This window comes from Pristiophorus japonicus, chromosome 23 (genome assembly GCF_044704955.1).
Source record: "Pristiophorus japonicus isolate sPriJap1 chromosome 23, sPriJap1.hap1, whole genome shotgun sequence".
Classification (NCBI taxonomy): domain Eukaryota; kingdom Metazoa; phylum Chordata; class Chondrichthyes; family Pristiophoridae; genus Pristiophorus; species Pristiophorus japonicus.
Window position 1 is genome coordinate 26,033,232 of NC_091999.1, and position 12,431 is coordinate 26,045,662.

The 12,431-nt window shown below is 44.2% G+C and overlaps 1 non-coding gene across 1 annotated transcript; it reads right to left on the minus strand.

Annotated features, from left to right (window-relative positions):
* Positions 1 to 1,780: 1,780 nt before the first annotated feature.
* On the minus strand, positions 1,781 to 1,852 carry trnad-guc (transfer RNA aspartic acid (anticodon GUC)). Its single transcript has one exon. It is a non-coding gene; the product is annotated as a tRNA-Asp (tRNA).
* Positions 1,853 to 12,431: the final 10,579 nt, after the last annotated feature.

The window sequence follows — 12,431 nt, forward strand, 5'->3', positions numbered from 1 at the left end:
CCCTTGAACCAGGGAGGCAACATACCATCCTGGAGTCTCGCTCGCGGCCGCAGAAACGCCTATCTATTCCACTCACCATTGAATCCCCTATCACTATTGCTGTCCCACACTTTTTCTTGCCCTCCTGTGCAGCAGAGCCAGCCACGGTGCCATGAACATGGCTGCTGCTGCCCTCCCCTGATGAGTCATTCCCCTCAACAGTGCTCAAAACGGTGCAACTGTTTTGCAGGGGGATGACCGCAGGGGACCCCTGCACTACCTTCCTTGCCCGACTCTTCCTGCTGGTCTTCCATTCCCTATCTGGCTGTGGACCCTTTCCCTGCGGTAAGACTCTGGGTCACAGTCTAAGTATAAGGGGTAAGCCATTTAGGAACGAGACGAGGAGAATCTTCTTCACCCAGAGAGTGGTGAACCTGTGGAATTCTCTACCACAGAAAGTTGTTGAGGCCAATTCACTAAATATATACAAAAAGGAGTTAGATGAAGTCCTTTCTACTTGGGGGATCAAGGTGTATGGCGAGAAAGTGGAATGGGGTACTGAAGTTGCATGATCAGCTATGAACTCATTGAATGGCAGTGCAGCCTAGAAAGGCCAAATGGCCTACTCCTACACCTATTTTCTATGTTTCTATACCATAATTGGGGTACGAACCAACGCGGGAAAAACCCCATTGAATTTTGAGGCCAACGCCTTAACCACACGGCTAAACTGATCCCTCCAGACTCTGGATTCGGTCTCTGTGAGAATCTGGGCTTCAACCCTAACCCCACAGACAAACACATGCACTTTGGCTTTCAGTGAGTAATTACGAATATTTTTAGCAATTTTAGCAGAATTTTAGCAACTCTCCTATTCTTTTTCGAGTAATGCTCTGGGACCTTTCATATCCACCCGAGGGTGCAGACGGAGCTTCAATTTAACATTTCATCCGAAAGTCAATAGCTTCAACATTGTAAAATTCCCCAAGTGCTGCACTTGAGTGTTAGCCAAGATGATATGCTCAATTCTCAGGAGTGCGACTTGAACACACAAACTCCTGATTCAGTCGAGAATGCTGCCACTGAATCAAAGCCGATAAAAAAGTTCACAACCATATTATTTTCCCCAAGTCTTTTTTATAAGTTCCAGGACATATCAAATTCATGGTGATGATTTCCACAGACAGTTGCTCATACACAGAGACATATATAGAGATCGACAGACACAGAGACACACACACACATAACCAAAAATTTACACGCACCAACGGGAATGCACAGATGCCTTCGTCATCTCGAGGGATAGACAGGCTGAATCACTGTCGCAACTTTGACTGATTTTTTCGATTTTTTAAAGGGATGTATCGTGAATATTGCAGATTAATAAAAATGAGAAAAAATGTCAGTGTTGAAAGGTGTGGGACGTTATTCCATCTATCTCAGGATCAGTTTGGCAGAGACCTGGTTAAAATGTGAAATGGAATACAATATGCTGAGAATCGGAGTCAGCAAGATTCGAACCTGCTCGGGAAAAACCGAATGGATTTCTAGACCATCGCCTTAACCACTCGGCCACAACTACTGTGTGGCTGCCTTTTTAAACGTTACTCAGAAAAAGCTCAGTCATCCATCTCTGTGCAGCAGGCAGCCAAAGAATCCTGAAAAAGTCTCCGTTCGCTCAATATCTGGAAGAGGCAATCTCCTCCACCTGTATTTTTACAGTTCTATATTGCTCTGGAACTTTTTAATATCTTTCTCTACCAAGAAACAGAAGTAAAATTCTACATTTTGAAACAACTGCCTCCCCGTCGGGGAATTGAACCCCGGTCTCCCGCGTGACAGGCGGGGATACTCACCACTATACTAACGAGAAACTGACGGGTACCAGCTCTGTGAGAGCAGGAATCGAGCTGTGAACAGAACTGGACACCATGAGAAGTCGACAGACGCATTGAGAGACAAAGACAAACCGACAAACAGGGAGAGACAGCCAGCGAGATAGAGACAACGAGAGACAGAAAGTGTGAGACTGAGAAGGAGAGGCACATTGAGTGAGAAAAATAATCAAACACATACATATACAGAGATATGTGTGTGTGATCTGTTAAGAGAGAGAGGGAAAGAGTGAGAGAAAGTCAATGATAAAGACAGTGACAAGGAGAGAGACAGATCGAGAAAGAGAGAAAGAGACTAAAAGAGAAAATGATGGAAGTACTCAGCAGGTTAGAGACAGGGCAAAGAAAGACAGGCAGGCAGAAATATAGACAGATAGAGAGAGACGATGGGAAAGAGAGAGACAGTCAGACAGAGAGGGATGATGGGAAAGAGAGAGCGAAATAGAGAGGGAGACTGAGAGAATCCCATTCGAGCAGAACTTTGACACCGTGAGAAAGTAAGAGACAGATTGAGAGACAGGGACAAACAGAGAAACAAAGAAAATTGGTGCAGTCATAGGCTATTCGGGCTTTCGAGTCTGCACCACCATTCAATAAGTTCATGCTGATCATTAAAGCTCAGTACCCCTTTCCTGCTTTCTCTCCATAACCTCTTAATGCCTTTAGCCTTAATGGCCATATTTAATTCCTTTTGAATATAGCCAATGAACTGGCATCAGCAACTGTCAGCGATAGGGAATACAACAGGTTAACAACTCTCTGAGTGAAGAAGTTTCTCCTCATCTCGGTCCTAAATGGCCTGCCCCTTATCTTAGACTGTGTCCCCTAATTCTGGACTTCCCCAACATCGGGAACGTTCTTGCTGCATCTAACCTGTCAAGTCCCGTCAGAATGTTTTATGTTTCTATGAGATCCCCTCTCATGCTTCTAAACTCCAGTGACTACAAGCCCAGTCGATCCAGTCTCTCCTCATATGTCAGTCCTGTCATCCCGGGAATTAGTCTGGTGAACCTTTGCTGCACTCCCTCAATAGCAAGAAAGTCCTTCCTCAGATTACGAGACCAAAACTGAACACAATATTCCAGGTGAGGTCTCACAAAGGCCCTGTACAACTGCATTAAGACCTCCGTACTCCTATACCCAAAACCCCTAGCTATAAAGGCCAACATACCGTTTGCCTTCTTCACCGCCTGCTGTAACTGCATGCCACCTTTCAATGACTGATGTACCACGACACGCAGCTCCCATTGCACCTCCCCTTTTCCTAATCTGCCGCCATACGGATAATATTCTGCCTTCGTGTTTTTGCCACCAAAGTGGATAACCTCACATTTATCCACATTATACTGCATCTGCCATGCATTTGCCCACTCACCTAAGCTGTCCAATTCACCCTGCAGCCTCTTAGCGTCCTCCTCACAGCTCACACCGCTGCCCTGTTAGTCTCATCTGCAAACAAGAAGATATTACACTCAATTCCTTCATCTACATCATTAATGTATATTGTAAATAGCTGGGGTCCCAGCACTGAGCCCTGTGGCACCCCACTAGTCACTGCCTGCTTTTCTGAAAAGGACCCGTTTATCCCGACTCTCTGCTTCCTGTCTGCCAACGAGTTCTCTATCCACGTCAGTACATTACCCCCAATAGCATGTGCTTTAATTTTCCACACCAATACGTGTGTGGGACCTTGTTGAAAGCCTTTTGAAAGTAAATACACCACAATCTCCGGTTCCCCTTGTCCACTAAAGTAGTTACATCCTCAATAAATTCGAGAAGATTTGTCAAGCTTGATTTCCCTTTTATAAATTCATGCAGCTTGGACCGATCCTGTCATTGCTTTCCAAATGCGCTGCTATTTCATATTTAATAATTGATTTTTACATTTTCCCCACTACTGATGTCAGGCTAACCGGTCTATAATTATCCGTTTTCTATCTCCCTCCTTTTTTAAAGTGTGGTGTTACATTAGCTACTCTCCAGCCCATACGAACTGATCTAGAGTCGATGGACTGTTGGCAAATGATCACCAATCAATCCGCTATTTCGAGGGCCACTTCCTTAAGTACTTTCCAATGCAGACTATCAGGCCCCGGGGATTTATCGGTCTTCAATCCCATCAATTTCCCTCACACAATTACCTGACGAATAAGGATTTCCTTCAGCTCCTCCTTCTCGCTAGATCCTCGGTGCCCTAGCATTTCTGGAAGGTTATGCGTGTCTTCCTTCGTGAAGACAGAACCAAAGTAATTGTTCAACTGGTCTACCATTTCTTTGTTCCCCATTATAAATTCACCTGAATCTGACTGCAAGGGACCTACGTTTGTCTTCTCTAATCTTTTTGTCTTCACATATCTATAGAACTTTTTTATGTTTCCAACAAGCTTCCTCTCATAATCTATTTTCCCCCTCCTAATTAAACACTTTGTCCTTCTCTGCTGAATTCTAAATGTCTCACAGTCCTCAGGTTGTGGCTTTTTCTCGCCAATTTATATGCCTCTTCCTTGCATTTAACACTATCATTAATTTCGCTTGTTATCTACGGTTGAGCCACCTTCCCCGTTTTATTTTTACTCCAGACAGGGAAATACAATTGTTGAAGTTCGTCTATGTGATCTTTAAATGTTTGCCATGGCCTATTCACCGTCAACCATTTAAGTATCATTCGCCAGTCTATTCTAGCCAATTCACATCTCATACCATCGAAGTTTCATTTCCTTAAGTTCAGGACCCATGTCTCTGAATTAACTGTGTCACTCGCCACCTTAATAAAGAATTCTACCTTATTATGGTCACACTTCCCAAGGGGCCTTGCACAACAAGATTGCTAATTTGTCCTTTCTCATTACACACCACCCAGTCTAGGATGGCCATCCCTCCAGATGGTCCCTCGATATATTGGTCGAGAAAACCATCCCAAATACGCTCGAGGAAATCCTCCTCCACCGTATTGCTTCCTGTTTGGTTAGCCCAATCTACATGTAGAGTAAGGTCGCCCTTGATAACTGCTGTATCTTTATGGCACGCATCCTTAATTTCTTGTTTGATGCTGTCCCCAACCGCACTACTACTGTTTGCTGATCTGTACACAACTCCTCTCGCGTTTTCTTCCCACTGGTATTCCACAGCTCCACCCACACATGTTCCACATCATCCAAGCTAATGTCGTTCCTTACTATTGCCTTAATTTCCTCTTTAACCAACAATGCTACCCCAACACCTTTTCATTTCTGTCTGTGCTTCCTGAATGTTGAATTCCCAGCCTTGGTCACCCTGGAGCTAATTATATCATATTCAGTAATTGCTGCTTGTGCAGTTAATTCATCCGCCTTTTTACGAATACTTCTCGCAACGAGGCACAGAGCCTTCATGCTTGTTATTTTAACCCTTTGGAATTTTACTGTAAAGTGGCCTTATTTGATTTTTGCGGTGGGATTCTCTGCCCTCCACCTTTACTTTTAATCTTTCGTTCTGCGCCCATTCTACTTCCCTCTGTCTCCCGTCGCCCTGCCATATTACTTTAAACCCTCCCTAATAACATTAGCAAACACTCCCCCCGTTGGACATTGGTTCTGGTCCTGCCGGTTTAGTTCTGGTCCCACCTCCGCCAGAACTCGTTCCAAAGTCCGAGGAACTTGAAGCTCTCCCATCTGCACCACATTTCAAGCCACGCATTCATCTGAGCTATCCTGCGATTCCTGCTCCTACTAGGAGGTGGCACTGGTAGCAATCCTGAGTTTGCGACCTTTGAGGTCCTACTTTTTAATTTAACTCCGAGCTCCCTGAATTAAGCTTGTAGTTCCTTAGACAGAGTGAGTCAGTGAGTGACAGAGACTCAAACACATACAGGGCTCTCTGAAGACAGAGAGTAGGAGGCACAGATAGATTTCACAATCCCCATTTCTTTGTCAGTTGAGAGTGTGACAGAGTTACAGATTCAACAGAAGGCATTCAGGTAATACTGAGTAGGATGGGAGAAAATCGGTGTTAAATTCAAGAGTTACCAGAAGTGGGGTTCGAACCCACGCGGGTATAAACCCATTAGATCCTAAATGCAATGACTTATACACTCGGCCATTGTGGACTTGTGAACCTTAACATTCTGTCTCTGTGAGAAGCTGGGCTTGAGCTCCACCCCCACAGACACACGCATACACACAGGTTTTCAGTGAGCATTTCAGAATATTTATATAAAAGTGACACGGGCAATTCTTTATCTAATAATGCTGTGGGAACTTTCACATTCACAAGAGAGAGCAGACGGAGCTTCAATTTAACATTTCATCCAAAAGTCAACAGCTTCAACAATGCACAATTCCCCAAGTACTGCACTTGAGTGTCAGCCAAGATTATACGCTCAAGTCTCAGGAGTGGGACTTGAAGTGGAAAATGCTGCCGCTGAAGCAAAGCCGATATCAAATCTCACAACTGTATTATTTTCCCCAAGTCTTTTTAAAAAGTTCCAGTACATACCAAATTCATGGTGATGATATCCAAAGACAGTTGCACATACACAGTGACATACATACAGATAGACAGACACAGAGACACACACACACACACATAACCAAAAATATACACGCACCAACGGACATACACAGAGTGCCTGAGACATAAAGAGGGATAGATAGGCTGAATCACTTTCGCTAATTTCGCCTGATTTTTGCGTTTTTCTATCCGTATGTATCGTGAATATTGCAAATTAATGAACATGAGAAAAAAATGTCAGTGTTGAAAGGTGTGGGACGTTATTCCACCTAACTCAGGATCCGTTTTGCAGGGATCTGGTTAAATTGTGAAATGGAATGAAAAATGCTGAAATCGGTAGTCAGCAGGATCGAACCTGCGCGGGGAAACCCCAATGGGTTTCTTGGTCCATCACCTTAATCACCCAGGCAAGACTACTGGGTTTCTGCCTCTTTAAATGTTACTCAGACAAAACTCAATCATCCATCTCTCTGCATCAGAACGCCGCAGAGTCCTGAAAAAGTCTCTGTTTCCTAAAAATCTGGAAGAGCCAATCTCCTGTTGCTGTATTTTTACTCTTCTATGTTGCTCTGGAACTTTTAATAAGAATCTATATCGAATAACAGAAGTACAATACTACATTTCGAAAATGCTTCCTCCCGCGTGACAGGCGGGGATACTCACGACTATACTAATGAGGTACTGACGGGTGTAGATTTTGAGACAGCAGGAATCGAGCTGTGAAAAGAACTGGACACCATGAGAAAGAGACAGACACATTGAGAGACAGACACAAACAGAGAAACAGGGAGAGACAGCCAGCGAGCTGGAGAAATAGAGAGAGATCAAGTGTGAGACTGAGAGGGATAGGCAGACTGAGTGAGACAAAGACTCAAACACACACATACACAGAGATGTGTGTGTGTGTGTGCTCCATAAAGAGAGGGAGGCAAATAGTAATGGAAAACCAGAGACAAAGACAAAGACATGGACAAAGAAAGCCACAAAGAGAGAGAGAGATAGAGTGAGAGAAGATAGAGAGAGAAAGACAGAGATAAAAACAGAAAATGATGGAAATACTCAACAGGTTAGAGACAGGATCGAACAGAGACAGGCAAAGAGAGACAGGCAGGCAGAGACATAGACAGATAGTAATGATGGGAAAGAGAGAGACAGTCAGACAGAGAGACTGAGAGAATCCCACTGCAATAGAACTGGACACTGTGAGAAAGACACGGGCAGATTGAGAGACCGAGACAAACAGAGAAACAGGGAGAGAAAGAGTGAGTCAGAGCGAGGCAGAGTGAGGGAGACAAAGACTCAAACACGCAAACTCATGCACAGATCTCTAAAGAGATAGAGGTAGAGAGTGAGGCAGAGACTGAGAGACACAGATACATTTCACGATTCCATTTCTTTATCAGTTCAGAATGTCACAGAGTTACAGTAAAATGCAGATTCAACAGACTCTTACTGCAGTTGTAAAGGGCCTTGGTGAGGCCTCACCTGGAATATTGTGTTTAGTTTTGGTCTCCTAATCTGAGGAAGGACGTTCTTGCTGGTGAGGGAGTGCAGCGAAGGTTCACCAGACTAATTCCCGGGATGGCTGGACTGTCATGTGAGGAGAGACTGGATCAACTGGGTTTTTATACATTGGAGTTTAGACGGATGAGAGGGGATTTCATAGAAACATAAAGATTCTGGCGGGACGGGACAGGTTAGATGCGGGGTAGCTTGTTCCCGATGTTGGGGAAGTCCAGAATCAGGGGACACAGCCTTAGGACAGCCATGTCTCCGTGGTGCCAATTATATCATATTCATTCATTGCTGCCTGTGCAGTTAATTTGTCCACCTTATTATGAATACTCCTCGCATTAAGGCACAGAGCCTTCAGGCTTGTCTTTTTAACACACTTTGTCCCTTTAGACTTTTGCTGTAATGTGGCCCTTTTTGAAAGGAATGACAAGGGTGTATGCGGTTACAGGAGGATGTGAGGGGAAACAAACATAATACGAGGGGAAGAGTACTTCCGCGATGGACCAGTATGAGATCAAAAAGAATGGAAATATAAGAGGAATATCTTTATCTGTTTGCCGGAGTGGAGGAAGCCTAACTATAGGTCCTCATCCAGTGGGAGACGGGAGCAGGATAGCTGCGGGTTTGACAATACTACGGAAGGATGCGTCATTGGAATAAACCCTGCGCAAACCTACATTACAACTATCAAGTGCGAGGAGAATATTGTGTGGTAACTAGCCTGGGAACTTACGTTACTCCAAGACTGTTGGTGGCAGCGAGAAGAGCACGCATGACATGCCAGGAAGAAAATGACATGACATATAAGCGAAGAGATTAAGCAAGATATTGATGTTTACATGGAAGAGCAAGCACAATCAATTCCCCTGTTACTTGAAGATTTAACTGAGCTCAAGAAATAACATTAAAAGATATTAAGAGCTGAAGGAGAACGCAGAAGAACTGGACAGTGAAATAAAGGATAACCTGAAAAACCCGCCTTGGTACTTGAGATTATACATCCCTGGATAAGGATCCTTTCCCATACCCTAGTGGCAGTAAAGATAGTAATAGCCTTGAGTTGGTTGGTGATGTTATGTAACAAGTGCAAAGATAGGCAAGGCTTACCCGATCAAAGTTACAAGATAGGGATTAGAATTATATCTCAGGTGTTAGTGCTAGTGCAGCTGATAGTGGTGTTGATGCTACTGGGAGACTGTACAGGCAGATACAAGAGACGCAGAAAGAAGAGATTGGCCAAGACCCGTAACCAAGAACGCAGAAAGCCTTTGGTAATTCCAAAGAGGGTGAATCAAACAAAAAAACGGCATGAATACATGATTTGAGTCGTGAGTGTCCCAATGCTATCGACTGATCAACAAAATCGAGACCGGAGCCATAGGAATCAGGACAGGATAAGGCAGGGAAAGGAAAATTGTTGTTCATGGTGGGATATTTTTAAGGGCTGGTCACCTAAAGCCTACGAGGTCCTCAAATTGATGTGGCATTCAATTGTGGCAATAATGGTAGACTTAGGGATATGTGTCGTGATCCAACTATATCTGATGTGTAAGATCAGAGAGATATACAACCACATGGTTCTAGCCGAACAGCAAACAGCCTCATTAATTATGTAATGTAGGCATGATAGGGATGCGAATGACTTTGTAATGCGTTAGGGAAACAACCAAGACCCCCGAGCTTATGCACTGTATGTACAAAAAGAAATATAAGTGGCGTGCCAATATCCCAGGGAAATGGTCAAGGGTGGTATGTAAAGACTCCGCAAAAGATGGAACTACGAGCGATCACCATTTCCAACAGATGGCTCAGCACATATATGTGGTCAGCTGATTATTTAGAAATAATCAGGGACCAACAGGAGGGAATGAAATGGCAGATTACAAATTGTAATTACATTTAATAAGTACAATTGCGATGTTTTAAAATGGAGTTAACAGGTTTTTAACATGGATTCCACAGCCTGTTTTTCAGACTGTGGGAAGGATGTGTGGAATGCCTTCCACAGAGGAGCAGAAGTTCCAATTCATAGACCAAAGGGAGCTGGGCACGGACACAGATAACATAGAATTTGAATTGTATCACTAAATAAGAGTTAAATAAAAGAATCATAACAGCATGTATTTGGAATTGCCAATTAAGGCATATAGAAGCCAGATTGGAGGAAGCGCTGTACCAATCAATCATGTATTAATCAATCAGCATGTATTAATTGTAACTTGCGTAATTACTTAATGCTATAATCTGAAACTGTATAAAGTAAGATGTCTCTGGCAGTATCTTCGAGCATTCCTTCAAGGATAGCTCCCCTGCCGGCTTGTATTAATAAAACCTTCATTTACTTTAAGGCTAACAGAATCCTAGTGGTGGTTTGAAGTTAACCCTAACAAGGTTAGAGAGATAGGGGGAGCTGTAGGGGCTCGAAGAGGAGAGAGATAGGGAGGGGTGTAGGGGCTTGAAGAGGTTAGAGAGATAGGGAGGGGAGTAGGGACTGGAGGAGGTTACAGAGATAGGGAGGGTTGTAGGGCTGGAAGAGGTTACAAAGATAGGGAGGGGTGTAGGGACTGGAGGAGGTTACAGAGATAGGGAGGGATGTAGTGGCTGGAGAAGGTTACAGAGAGAAGGAGGGGAGTAGGGGCTGGAGGAGGTTACAGAGATAGGGAGGGGTGTAGGGGCTGGAGGAGGTTACAGAGATAGGGAGGGGCGGGGCTTTCGAGGGGTTTGAACAGGAGGCTGAGAATTTCAAAATCAGCGCCTCACTGGGGCCGAAGAGGGGGGAGAAGTGCAGGAACACAACCCCCTCACTACCTACCCTGCAGTAACCCCCATCATCTGTTACATCACCTGGATTTCCAGAGACACTCCTCCCCCTCTCTCTTGGTATTTATCTACTCACTGCCTCACTCAAAGCTTATCTCCCATTGACAGTCCGTGTGAGTGCCCTCGTTGTCCCAGAATTGCTCCCCGTGGACACCAACTGACCTTCCCCGTGCCTCCCTCCTCCTCCTCCTGTTCCGTGACGGCCGACAAATTCAGGTTGTGTTCCAGTCAGCAATCAAAAGATCGGGACTGGGGCGGGGAGGGGTCATATAAATTAAAACACGTGGCGGCCGGAGGAAGGGGCTTGCGATACCGTGTCTGGCCCGCGGGCCGGATGTTTGACATCTCTGATCTGCACTGTCAAGCCCTGTAAGAATTTTGTATGTTTTAAAATGAGATCACCTCTCATTCTTCTAATCCTGTACAGAATATCGGCTTAGTCTACTCAATCTCTCCTCACAGGACAATCCCCCATCCCAGGAATCAATTTGGTGAACCTTCGTTGCCATCCTCAATAGTAAGTATGTCCTTCCTGAGGTAAGCAATCAAAACTGTACACAATACTCCAGGTGTAGTCTCACCAGGGTCCTATATAATTGCAGTAAGATGTCTAGGAACAAGTTATTATTTAAATGGAGAAAGATTGAAAAGTGCCGCAGTACAGCAGGTCCTGGGGTTACTTGTGCATAAAGCACAAAAGGATAGTATGCAGGTACAGCATGTGATCAGGAAGGCCAATGGTATCTTGACCTTTTTTGCAAAGGGGATGGAGTATAAATGTGGGGAAGTCTTGCTGCAGCTATATAAGGTTTTGGCGAGGCCACTCCTGGAATACTGCATGCAGTTTTGTTTTCCATATTTACAAAAGGATATAATTACTTTGGAGGCAGTTCAGAGAAGGCTCACTAGGTTGATATAAGGGATCAGCAGGTTGACTTATGAGGAAAGGTTGAGTAGTTTGGGCCTCGACTCATTGGAATTAAGAAGAATGAGAGGTAATCTTATCAAAACATATAAGATTATGAGGGGGCTTGACAAGGTGGATGCAGAGCTGATGTTTCCACTGATGGGGGGAGACTCGAAATAGAGGGCATGATCTTAGAAGAAGGGGCCGCCCATTTAAAACAGATGAGGAGAAATTTCTTCTCTCAGAGGGTTGTAAATCTGTCGAACTCGCTGCCTCAGAGAGCTGTGGAAGCTGGGACATTGATTAAATTTAAGACAGAAATAGTTTCTTAAATGATAAGGGGATAAGGGTTTATGGAGAGCGGGTGGGTAAGTGGAGCTGAGTCTCTGATCAGTTCAGCCATTATGTTATTGAATGGCGGAGCAGGCTTGATGGGTATGGCCTACTTCAGTTCCTATTTCTTATGTTCCTTTTCTTGTGTTTACTATTATCCTCAACTCCTCTTGTAATAAAGGCCGACATACCATTTGTTTTCTTAATTGCTTGCTGTGCCTGCATTTTAACTTTCAGTGATTCGTGTACATGGACACAAAGATCCCTCTGAACAGCAACATTTCCTAATATCTCACCATTTCAAGTAGCTGTTTCCAGTCCACTTTGGCTAAACCACATCTCAGTTTTGTAAAATTGGCTTTTCCCCAATTGAGAACTTTTAGTCCTGGTCTATCTTTGTCCTTTTCCATAGCTACCCTAAATGTAACTGAATTCCGATCACTAGCACCAATGCTCTCCCAATGATACCCCTTCCACCTGCCCAGCTTCAGTCC